Genomic DNA, 12415 nt, shown 5'->3' on the forward strand with positions numbered 1-12415 from the left:
TGACAGGGCCAAAGTGAAGGTAGTAGCAGCCTTCCTTGAGCTGCCCAAAGACTTCCTGGCCATCAGGAAAAAACGAAAGGTGAAGGGTAGGGCCAGTGGCACGTGGAAGTGTCCTCCGGTGGCCACGATCCATTCTGCTTGCTATCAGGACCTTCCCACAGAGCAAAGGGCAATGAGGACACATAGGCACAGGCCACCGCCTGGCTCCCTGTGGGAAGGCAAGCCACAACCAGGGGCTGGGACGGACACTGAGGGGTCCCCAGCCCCCCCCCTTTCCCACCTCATTCCTGAAACTTCACCCCACCCTCTGTTCCGGCCAGGAGTTGGACTTGAAGCTCTCAGTCCCCAGAAAAGGTAGTTCCCATGGCTCACCCTAAGCTTTACTTGCACCCTCACCCTTAACCTGACTGCCTTGTCCCTTAAAATGGACTGCTCCACATTTTATTCCTCTTCAGGTAAGGTTGTCTTCCTCCCATGCCTGCTCAGGAGCCTTGCACCCAGAAGGACTCCTCCCCAGCCCCACTGCTGCATATGCTCACTCCATGAGCTACCATGAAGGAAAGGCCCACATGCCTGTGACAGACTTCACTGAAGGGGCAGGAATTCCTGTAGGGAAATACAACTAGAAGAAATCATTTTAAATTGAGCATGTCATGTGACTGCCCAAGGGAAAAACAACCAAAACCTGTTAACAGGATGTCTCCTTGTGAGTACACTCGGTTCCTAACTTTATTCTCCCGTCTCAGATCTTCCTTCCCTTACACCCACTGAAAGAGACCACCTTTTCAGTTCTCCCCTGGGCAAAATCTACATCAGGCTCTGTTCAGGAAGCCTCACCCCCTAAGCCACATGGGATAGGATCAACAGGATAAGAAACACTTAGCAGAACACTTCCCAAAGTCTGAGTTATTCAGTCTAAAAGACTATCCTAGCAGGAGCATGGAGGGGTACAGGCAAATAGCCTGCACCAAACAGCCCAGGATGGGCTTGGAAATTTTGACTCTCGGTGTCCTGTCTCTTTAAAGTCTTTCCACCAATGAGAAATGACAAGCTATGCCTCCTCCTCATTGTTCAGATTTGGCCTTTTGGGGTGAGTGGGAATGTCAGGAGGGTGGTTAAATGCAGATCAAATACACACACATACACACAGGCACACAAAACACAACTGTTTATTCTCAGCAACAGTATAGTGTAAATCCATGTTGAGGAGGAGAAACACTTTCCTAAGAGCCCCATAATCTGGTCCCTAGCCCGTAGTGGGGGTAACTCGAATTAAGTTTCAGAGCAATGTCAGATCCTCTGGGTACCTCCTCTTGCTTCAGGCTGTGGCCCAGCCTAACAACTGGCCTGGCAAAGACCTCAATCTATGCTGGGTTCCTCTTGGATATACATTGTCCTTGTAAGAGCTTTGAAAAGATGATATCCTTATTTTTGGACCAAATGAAAGTCAGGGGCGGTGGAAGGCGAGAATTCTTCCCACATCTGAGAAGAACAATCCAGAATTTACATCTCCGCTCCAGTTCCCCGCTCTGACCACCGCATCCTCTCTTAGAGCTCTCTTTGTCCATCGTGGGAATGCCTCTGTTTGAAACACACAGGGCTGTGAACCTCCTGGTCATACTCAGTTCTTGATATGTTTTGTTTGTTCATTCTGTCTCCCCAGCCAGACTGGGAACCCCAGGATGCAGGGATGAGGCTAGGATCCCTTCATTCAGATGAACATTCTCTGAGCCCTGCCTCAGTGTCAGGCAGAGTCCTTAAGGAGTTCAGAGTCTAGAGAGAGAGATCAACAGGTAAATAAATCATTACAGTAAAAGGCTGATAAAAATTACGATAAAGGTAAACAGAGGACTGATACAGGCAAGATTGCCACGTCGCACAGCCAAAAAGGTCTATATGACTGGTCCCCCACTGGAGTTGTGCAATGAGACGGCCATGGTCATGTGCAAGCCCAGAGGCTTCCAACCTAGCCTAGGAGGTCTCAGCAAGTCCTTAAGGATATGAACTATTAGCTGAGGCTCAAAGGGCAAGTGTGCCAGGCAGATGAGGAGAGTGAAGGGCACGTCAGGCAGAGCAAACAGCATGTGCAAAGCCAAAGGGGGTGAGGGAGAATGGTAAGTGTTAGGAAATCTCAGGAAATACATTTTGGCTGAAGCACTGGGCACATGTGGAAGAATGCCTAGAGCTTGTTTGTTAAGTGAGTTAATGAATGCAAGAAAGACCATAGTAACAAGAATCATAATGGCCAACATTTGCTAACCACTCACTCTATGCCAAGCACCGTGCTATGTGATTTACGTGAATTCTCTAATTTTAACTTCACAACAACCCCATGAGGTAAGTTCTTTATTATTCTCTCCTCCGCAGATAAAGAGACTGAGGCTGAGTAGTTAACTTGCTCAAGGTCAGAGAGCTAGTGAGTGGCAGAGCCAGGATGGAAACCCAGATGTCCTGGACTCTAGAACCCTGAACCCTTGACCACTGCTTCCCTCAACACTAGTCCCTTAACTTTGGGCAGAGGTGGCCTCAGCACAGACCCAGGAGGGCTTTTCCTCCTCAACCTTAGATGTTAGAGCTCTGAGGACCTCTTCCTTCAACCCTCTTTCCTCTTTACCCCGTCCTCTCCCACCCCATCAGTGACCATATTACACCAATAACTCCCCGAACTACGGCTTCACCCAACCTGGATGCCTGAATGTGTATTTCACACAGTTGTTAATACAACTAACGTTTTTGGGTCTGTTAGGCACCGTGCTTGGTAGATGACACAGACCCCGGCCTTGTGAGATCACAGTCAGATGGACAAATAGAACCAGGCAATTGGAATGGAGTGTGTCGTCAGAGAGAGCTGAGCGACAAGAGAAGAGACGGCTGGTACCAGGGAAATGTATCAGCTAGGCTTGAGTTTGGCTGTAGGTGACAAAATTCCCCAATCACAGCCACGTCACGAGCTAGTATGGAGGCTCCATGATCATCACAGCTCAGTGCTTTCTGTTCTATTGCCCCATCATCCTCTGCCATCCTTAACACAATGTTTCTATCTCACTGGCCAGCGTGGCTTCCATGTGAGTTGGAAGGAGGAAGGTGTGAAAAACAACACACACTCCCTTTAAAAAACAGTTCCTGGGGCGCCTGGGTGGCTCAGTGGGTTAAGCCTCTGACTCTTGATTTCAGCTCAGGTCATGATCTCGTGGTTTGTGAGTTTGAGCCCCGCATCGGGCTCCGCGCTGACGGCCCAGAGCCTGCTTGGGCTTCTGTCTCCCTCTCTCTCCGTCCCTCCCCTGTTTGCTCTCTATCTGTCTCAAAAAATAAGTGAAAATAAAACTTAAAAAAAAATTTTTTTAAGTAAAAAATAAGATAAAAAACAGTTCCTGAAAGTTGCACAGAATAGTCGCGCCCACAAGCTGTTGGCCCACATTCAGTCACAGAGTCACACGTGGCTGTGAGGAATTCTGGGAAATAGGGTTTTTACTCCAGGCCAGCCAGGTGTCCAGCTAAAAATCAGAATTTTATGACTAAGGGCAAGCAGAATAACTGGGTATTAGGGGACAACTAGCAGTTTTAGCCTCAGAAATTTCCCTGAGGACCTGACACTTAGCCTGAATTTTGAGGGATGAATCAGAGTCAGCCAGGCAGAGTAGCCCATTTTAGGCAGTCATTCTTGGAAATGCAAGTGGTTCAAGGCATCTCCAGCATGGAGTGCATCTTAGGGAGCAATGGAAAATACAGACAAGATCACATTATCTGAGGAGTCATTTCGAGACGGGGAGTCCTGGTGCATTCTGAGGAAAGAGACGCACCAAGGGGTGGGATAGGGAGGGCCAACCTGTTTAAAATTAGGTTTCTCTAGAGATCAACAGCCTAGGTGCGATGTGGCTTTAGAAGTCCCTTAGGGGCACCTGGGTGGCTCAGTCGGTTAAGCGTTTGACTTTGGCCCAGGTCATGATCTCACAGTTCATGATTTTGAGCCCCTCGTCAGGCTCTGTGCTGACATCTCTGAGCCTGGAGCCTGCTTCGGATTCTGTGTCTCCCTCTCTCTCTGCCCCTCCCCAGCTTGTGCTCGAACTCTCTGTCAAAAATAAACAAACTTTAAAAAAAAAACAAAAAACAAGAAGTCCCTTAACTTTCCTTCTGGGGCCTGGGGTCCCAAGAGATACCAATTTGCAATTGCGACACAACCATGCCACAAATACATCCACACCTACGCATTCACTCACCTATGTGTCACCCCCAGACCCTCCCATTGATGTTGGTTCCTGTGTTTGGGGGTCAGGGTTCCCCAGTTCTCTTAACCGTAGGAACCTGTGCCTTATGAGCTTTGATGAACAGAGATTCAGCAGGAATACTGTGGAAATTCTGGAATGGGGCTGCAGTACTTAGGTAATCATCTAGGAGCAGTTAATGGCAGCAAGGCCATTGGCCTCACAAGCCTTAGCGGCCGGTCAAAGGCAGGGCATTGCCCACATGAGCTACCAGCTGTAGAAGCCTCCCCATACACATCACCAGGACTTCCAAAGGTTGTGTTTATTTCCCTGGTGTTTTTTTTTTTTTTTCCCCCAGACATCAGGGCAAGATAGTCAGCTGAGTGTGAAGCATCTGGCTCTTTGGAGAATAGACCCAACCCCCTTGACTCTGCCCCTACTGCCCTTCTTTGCTCTTGCAGCAAGTAGACCATGACCTTGGCCGGGCCACCTCAGAGAGTTCAGCAGGGAATCCTAAATACACCAACACTTCCCCACTGCCTAAAAGAACTCTCCAGTTCATGCTCTCCCCCTGATCTGGCTCACACAAGACACACACATCATATACAGACACACCAACACACATTGCTTAGACCACGTACCCAGATCTACATCTGTCGCCCCACGTACAGGTATTCACACGCAAAAGTCACCTACACACACTACATATGTGCTACATGTAGACATGGCCCTGCAACTACCCACATCACTTCGAGACAGACATATACGTGTTACACGTGATATTCTAGCATGCCTGTATTTACCATACACCATGCACAAATACATCCATACCTCCATATTCACTCACCTATGTAACACATCACACCCAGTCCCCCATTGATGTTGGGTCCTGTGTTTAAGGTACAGGGCCCCCCAAGTTCCCTTATGCATAGGAACCCTTGCCTTCCGAGCTTTGACGGACAGAACTCAGGAGGTAGTCAGAGGGGAGAAGGAAGCACCCCTACCTCCGCAACCCAAATACATACACTCAGCCCACAGCAAAGAAGGAAGACCAGCCTTTTCCCCAGTACCCTGTGGAGCCATGTTTGCCCCTGACGTCAGGGACATGGAGTTCTAGGCAGGGGCTCCAGTGTGGTGCCTTGGCTCTGCCCCCACTGCCCAAGATGCCCTAGGGACAACAGTCCCAGCCAGAAGCTTGGAAGCAAGGCTGTGCCAGGGCCACTAATGTCATAGTGGCAGGACAGCCCTTATGCAATGAGCACTGTGGAATGTGCAGGGCACCCACAGGAGCTGACCTGGTGGATCTGGAAAAACAGGGAGGGGGAAAGGCCCTGGAGGTTATTGACATCTACTGTGTGCCAGGCGCCATGTCCAGACCTCCACAGCATTGTCTCCTATCATTCTCCTGTCATCTGTTCTCCTGTTTTATAGACAAGAGAATCGGGGCCCAAGGAGGTGCTCAAAGCCTCACAGCCAGTAAGTGGTAGGGTCTTGCTTTGAACCTGGGACTAGTTGTCCCTACAGCACCAGGGCCCTGAGGTTGGGCTGGGATGCTGCATGCAGCAAGGCAGCTCCAGGGCAGGTGTAATCCCAGAAGCAGACCGGCCACATGGGGCCCTGTTGTGGTCTTTTCCCAGTCTCTCTCCTTCCTTCTAACTGGAGAGTACAGACACCCCATGCTTTTCAAACGTTTGCATGAAACGCCACTTTGCTTTTACAAAAGACCTACATCAGTACCTGTTTTTTTGTTTTTTTTTACTAACCAAAGAAATTCAAGGGGGATTTTCACTTTTATAAAAGATGAAAAAAACAAACAAACAAAAAACCCCCAAAACAAAAAATGGGACACCTGGGTGGCTCAGTCAGTTGAGCCTCTGACTCTTGATATCAGCTCAGGTCATGGGGCCAAAGGTCCTGGGATGGAGCCCCACGCTGGGCTCCATGCTGAGCGTGGAGCCTGCTTGAGATCCTCTCTCTCCCTCTGCCCCTCTCCCCCACTTGCACGCTCTCTCACTCTAAAAGAAAAGAACAAAAATGGTAAATAGTCAAAATAGTGCTCAGTGTTTGGCATCAAGCTGTCACAGAAGCAGCGTGAACCCCTGACAGCCAGAGTGGCCCCACCAAGCTCCTTCCCCAGGAAGTACACTCAGCATCTCAGCATCCAGCCACCAGAGATCTGAACCGTGTCTGTAAGCATCTATGCTTTAATCTCGGATTTATTTTGCACATACACTAGCAAGATGTGTCCTAAAGTATCAGAAAAGCCTAACAGAAGCTTTTGGGTGTGGGAATGCTGAAGAATTTTTCCATATAAGTTCATGGCCATTGCTTCTTTACGCCATTTTAGCTTACAAAAGGCTTCATGGGAATGCAGGGGAAACCTGGAACTGAGGTGGGAAACTTCAGCCCAGGAAAGTGGAGCTGGGGATGGGGGCGGGGGGTAGGAAACACAGGGCGCCTGGCTGTCTCGCTCGTTGGAGCAGGCAATTCTTGATCTCGAGGTAGCGAGCTTAAGCTCCACGTTGAGAGTAGAGTTTACTTTAAAAAGAAGAAGAAGAAGAAGAAGAAGAAGAAGAAGAAGAAGAAGAAGAAGAAGAAGAAGAAGAAGAAGAAGAAGAAGAAGAAGAAGAAGAGGAAGAAGAAGAAGAAAAATAAAAGGGAGGGTAGGAAACAGATGAATGGGTTGTGAGTTTGGACCCAATGCCATGGACTAAGCCCATATTAGTCCTGGATATTAAGCCAAAGCTGGTGCTAGGCCTGGAGCTGGATCTCCAGCTTGCAGCAGGTCAGAGCTGGAATCAGAGAAGGGTCTGAGCCAGGAGCTAGACCTGCAGCTGCAGCTGGCTCTGAAGTGACTCCAGGCCATGCCAGAGCCGGAACAGACAGAAGGGAGATCGAGACTAAGGTGCTCCCATCCCACGTTTTCAGAGCCTCCCCACTATGTCAGGTAACACGCTGGGCACCAAGGGAGGGATGCACAGAAGCTCACGCCACTCAGTAGGAAAGAGAGACAGGGACACAAAGAACTTTAATCCAAGGCACATTAGGCTCTAGCAAAAGGACCCTCTGTGCAGCGAGGCTTTCAAGGGTAGCCAGAACTTCAGTCACCAGAGATGGACAAGGGAGATTACGGTAAGCCAGGTTGGCACTGGGAACAGAGGCCCCGAGGCCAGGAAGCCTAGCCCAGGGTCTGTTCAGAGGAGGGGGAGTTAACATCCCATTTGGCTGGAACAGTCCAGGGATCAGTGAGCACGAGGCTGGCAAGGCTGGTGACCAGAGTCCACAGGGCCTGATGACCCACTTGGGAATTTGGGCTTTATTCAGAGGGCAACAGGACATCATGGACAGGTGTTAAGGACAATGACTGGGTCAGACTTGTGTTTGAGAAGAGCCCTCTGGCTGCTGGTGTGGATGAGGGCCTGGGGGAGGGAAAGGGAGAGCTGGAAGGCAGGGGGACCAAGGAGGAGGCTGATAGCCAGGGCAGGAGATCATGAGGCCCAAGCTGGGGCAGTCACTCTGGGACTGGAGGGAAGGGCACAGATGCAAGGTCTGCAGAGGGGGTATGATTGACAGGATTTGGTGATCACTTTTTGATTATGAGGGAGAAGGTGAGCCTAGGAGGACCCTCAGGGCAGAGCTCAAATGTCGGGGAGGCTGGGAGGGCTATTGCAGAAGTGGGGTCGCCCCAGGAGAAACTGTAGGGACAGAGCCCAAGCTCCAGCCTTGTCCTCCCAACTAGGCCTCTCACCAGCTGCATGTCTTTGCATGTTATTTATGCCTTATGAGCCTCAGTTTTTTCTTCTGTAGAATGGGGAAATTTTTATTTCCTTCATAGAGTTTTTATAAACATGTATGATGATATTTGGCACATGGTAAGGGCCAATTAATTTTTCAAAGCTCAGCCATGCCCCAGCCCAGATCTCTGGCTCCCGAGAAAGATCACTGGCCTCTATCAGTGACAATCTCAATACTTCCTGGCCATAAGGGGTGACCTAGCCTGACCTGCCAAGTATCCTATCATGTGATAGGTAGCTCCAGGTACCTCCAGCCTTCCAATTTCCCTGCAGCTGAGAAAAATGTCCTGGATGCCCTCTTTGCTTATTCTCCAGCCAGTGGGCCCAGGTGGGCTTCTCCTCTGAACTCCCCTTCCCGGTAGTGTCCCAGAGGCCCACTAAGTGACCCTGGAGGAAGGAAGGAACTTCTGAAGGATGCTCAGATGTCCTGAACCAGCCTGGGGTCTTGTCCCACCTCACCCTTTATCGGGCTACAGCAGGCTCCAGTCAGAAACCCTCCTCCCCACCTATCCCTCAGTCTATCTGTGCAGGGAGGTCTTGAGGAGGGGTCCAGTCCTACAGGACGGAGGCAAAGGCCACCTAGGGAGGCACCTGGATCCCGCAGAGCCTGTAGACTCCTCTCCTTCCCCTTGTAATCCCTTAAATGTCCTTAATCCCTTAATGTTAACAGGTCCTCGGGGTCCATCCTGGGCCTCCTGCTCTCCTCCACATGCCCACAGGACTTCCTTGTCACCAACAATACATCCTAAGGCCAGCTCTTTCTCCTGAGCACCAGACCCCCTCTATCCCACTGGTCTCATAACTGGCCCAGACTTTTAGACCCCGCGTGGCTAAATGAACTCATTCGCCTCCTCTGGACCCTCGGGTCAGTGAATGGGCTTTCCTCCCACCCGTGCTCCCAGGCTTTGTCTCCTCTCTCTCCTCTGCACACCACACCTTATCAGTTCTGTTTTCTAAATGCCTACAGCCTGTCTGTTCCTTCTCTCCATCTCTGCTCCACTTTCTGCTAATGTCTCCACATCTTCCACCCTGTCACTTCTGACCTCCAGCCCAGCTGGGAAAGCTCAAAGGCCTGCAGATCCTTTCCTTGATTCAGGGGACTCGAATGGCATAAACTGCCTCATTCTGAAATGTTTGAGACATCTTTCAGAAGAAGAACGTGTTCCAGAAGGCAACATTTTAAAATCTGACAATCAACAATCACAACTTAAATACAGTATCTGCCTTTCAAAATAAACTTGTCTCGCAGATCTTTGCAACAGGGGAGTTGCCTAAGAGGTTTTTGATTTTGGTTTTGTTTTTTTTGTTTTTTTCTGGTCCAAAAGTTAACACCACGTTGCAAGAGACATACAAAAATACACTCTGGGGGCGCCTGGGTGGCTCAGTTGGTTAGGCATCCGACTTCAGCTCAGGTCATGATCTCACAGTCTGTGAGTTCCAGCCCCGTGTCAGGCTCAGTGCTGACAGCTCAGCGTCTGGAGCCTGCTTCAGATTCTGTGTCTCCCTCTCTCTGCCCCTCCCCCACTCACACTCTGTCTGTCTCTCTTAAAAATAAATATTTAAAAATTTTTAAATAAATAAATAAACACTATATGTAAAAAACAAAAAAAAACAAAAAAAACTACTTCTAGCAAAATACAATAATACAATAACAGCTTAGGAAATACAAGCTTCCCAGACCTTCAGCCCTTTTAAAAGAAGCCAAAATCTGAGTTTTAGGTAAGATCTCACAATTTTAAATGTTAGCAATTAGTTTTTAAAAATCTTTGAGGGGTACTTGTGTGGCTCAGTCGGTGAAACGTCCGACATCGGCTCAGGTCATGATCTCACAGTTTGTGGGTTCGAGCCCCACATAGGGCTCTGTGCTGACAGCTCAGAGCCTGGAGCCTGCTTCGGATTCCGTGTCTCCTTCTCTCTCTGCCCCTCCCCCGCTCATGCTCTGTCTCTGTCTCTCAAAAAATGAATAAACGTTAAAAAAGTTTTTTTTTTAATCTTCAAAACCAGTGTTCAGCCTCCAGTATGCAACTTTGGGGCCCTCTAAGTGCGCCCTCCATGCTGCTCTCGAAATGGTCTTTTGCAATAATAAAAATTATTAAAAAAAAAAAAAAATCCTACACTTGGGGCATCTGGCTGGCTCAGTCGGAAGAGCGTCGGACTCTTGATCTCCCCGTTATGAGTTCAAGTCCCACGTTGGGTGTGGAGATTACTTAAAAATAAAATCTAAAAAATAAATAAATTTAATAAATTTAAAAAAAATCCTGCACTTAATGAATGCTTACCAGTTTCAGACTGGTTCCAAATGCTTCACATGCAATTCATTTAATCCAACACTCCACCTGATGAGGCCCAGAGAGACCAAGTAATTTGCCCAAGTTACACAGCTAGTGAGGGAAAGGAGCAAGGATTCCAACCCAGCCATCTGGCCACAGAGCCACGAAGTGGGAGGGTCCTTGGGTCATGGACTGGTTTTGCGCTCCTGCTCCTGCCATAGCTCAAAAATTGATGAATGCACCAATAAACGAATGAAAGTGCAGCTCTAGCCTTCTCTGCCCAGTTATTACTACCTGCCTGACTGCCGCCGTCCTGCCCCAGCAGCGGATGCCAGGAACGCGCCCCGGGGAGTCCCTGGCGGCCCAGCAGGGAGCGGGGCTCGCACAATGCAGGTGCCGGCCGCTCCCTCCCTTCCGCCGCTTTGAGGCTCCAGGACAGGCCTGCCGCCGCTTCCTGCGCCCAGCCCCGGCCCTTGGACGTCCGGCTGCCTGCCGGCCCTCCCGCCCCCAAGTCCCAGCCCTGGAGGCGGGGGAGGGGTAAGGGGGTACGGAGGAGGCGCCCTTGCCGGTCGCCCAGTGTTTGGCCGAGTCCTGGCCTGAGGGCCGGTTTCCAGTTCGAGTCCACTTCCTGGCTGTGGGCTTGGGGCAAGAAGGCCAGCGGTACCACCACGGATTTGTTGCCTCCTGCCCTCCCTCCTGAAACACAGAGCGTCAAGGTGGTCCGGCACTCGGCACTCGGAGCCAACTTAAATTCACACCCTCCTCCCCACCCCACACCCTGTCTTTGAGTATGACAATAGCTTCTACATCATGGAACACCTTCTAGGTGACTGAATCACCGGCTGAGAGCTTTGCATGGATAATCGCGTTTAATGGACACCGCGGACATGCGAGGCAAGATGATCATTCTTCTCCTTATTTCACAAGTTAGGAGACCAGAGACCAGACTGGTTAAGTGCCGCTCTCAGGTCATGTGGCAATGGGGTGACCCAGCCCAGATCTGCAGGACTCCAGTGTCTTGCCTGGTGCTGCAGTGTTCTGTGTAGCTGCTCCAACACTTCCGGAGCAGGGATTTGCAGCAGGCCTGGGACCCTGGTGGGAGTTTCCCTGGCCCTCAAGAAACCCCCCCTTCTGATGGGGAACACTTTCTAGGGTTGGATGATCTAGAAACTCACTTCGTTGCTATGCAGACAGAAAGGCATGCCTGAACACTTAAGCATAAACAGGTTTCAGGTGGAAGGAAGAGCTTGCACAAAGCCCGAGCCTGGGTGAGGACCCCTGGGCCAACTGCCTGCAACAACACAACAGTGCTCTCCACTGCTGTACCCCTCAACAGCCTCTGCCTGCTTAAATTGGGTGCTTCCTTCCGTGGGGACATCTGAGTGTGTCTGTGTTGGCAAGACCACTGGGAAAGCTCATCTCCTCCCCGCGACACCTGATGTGGGAGAGGCCGAGGCAGTGATGTCCTGGCAAATGTTTAACAACTGGCACGGGATTGGGGGGATGGGGGGTGGAGCCCCAATTTGTAGCATTTGCGGGTTTCCATGGAGCAGATATTCCACCATGGCCACTTTCAAGCTACCACAGTTGAAATTGGACAGAGCACACCATTATACAGTACTGCTGACGTAACAGATTCAATAGAGAGGTAACAGTAAAATAAGTAGGGAATGGTGAGTTTGGGGTCTTGACTACCTTTGTTTTTAACATTTAACTTAAGTGTCAATTCACAGAATTTAATTTTTAATGACCGGGCTTAACAACCAGCTCGCACGATTCCTGGAAATGTAAAACTCGGCTCTCACCCAGCTGACACACGCTAACTCCCGTCAACATTGAGCCAGGGTCACTCGGGTCCCCTGGCTGGCAGCTCCCTCCGTGCCTTCTTCCAGCCTCAGGGCTCCTACACACAGGACTCCCCATCTCTAGCCTGGGATTCCCTCTAGTGGACAGAAGAGTCATTCCAGGTGATTCTCTCACTCCACCTGTGTCCATGGCTCAACCCAGAGGGCGTGGATGAGGTTGGTCATCCTTCATGAGAAAATGTTCTTAATGAGGGTCCGTATGGTTTCAAAATTGTCCTCAGGCACTTGGCATTCCTTCTCTCTGGAGGGCAGCGCCAGGGGGGCCCTCTGGGCTTCGGCCATTG

General features: G+C 50.1%; 1 protein-coding gene and 1 long non-coding RNA gene across 2 annotated transcripts in view; one reads left to right on the forward strand and one right to left on the reverse strand.

The window, feature by feature from the left end:
• The window catches only part of MYCL (MYCL proto-oncogene, bHLH transcription factor), a 102999-nt gene that overhangs the window by 71812 nt on the left and 18772 nt on the right, over window positions 1-12415 (forward strand). The gene's annotated exons all lie outside the window — the stretch shown is intronic.
• Window positions 1151-2759, reverse strand: LOC131504955 (uncharacterized). The gene is made up of 2 exons (XR_009258210.1): window positions 2684-2759; window positions 1151-1773 (listed from the first exon to the last, which is right to left on the reverse strand). It is a non-coding gene; the product is annotated as an uncharacterized LOC131504955 (long non-coding RNA).

The sequence above is a fragment of the Neofelis nebulosa genome, chromosome 2, assembly GCF_028018385.1.
Source record: "Neofelis nebulosa isolate mNeoNeb1 chromosome 2, mNeoNeb1.pri, whole genome shotgun sequence".
Taxonomy (NCBI): Eukaryota; Metazoa; Chordata; class Mammalia; order Carnivora; family Felidae; genus Neofelis; species Neofelis nebulosa.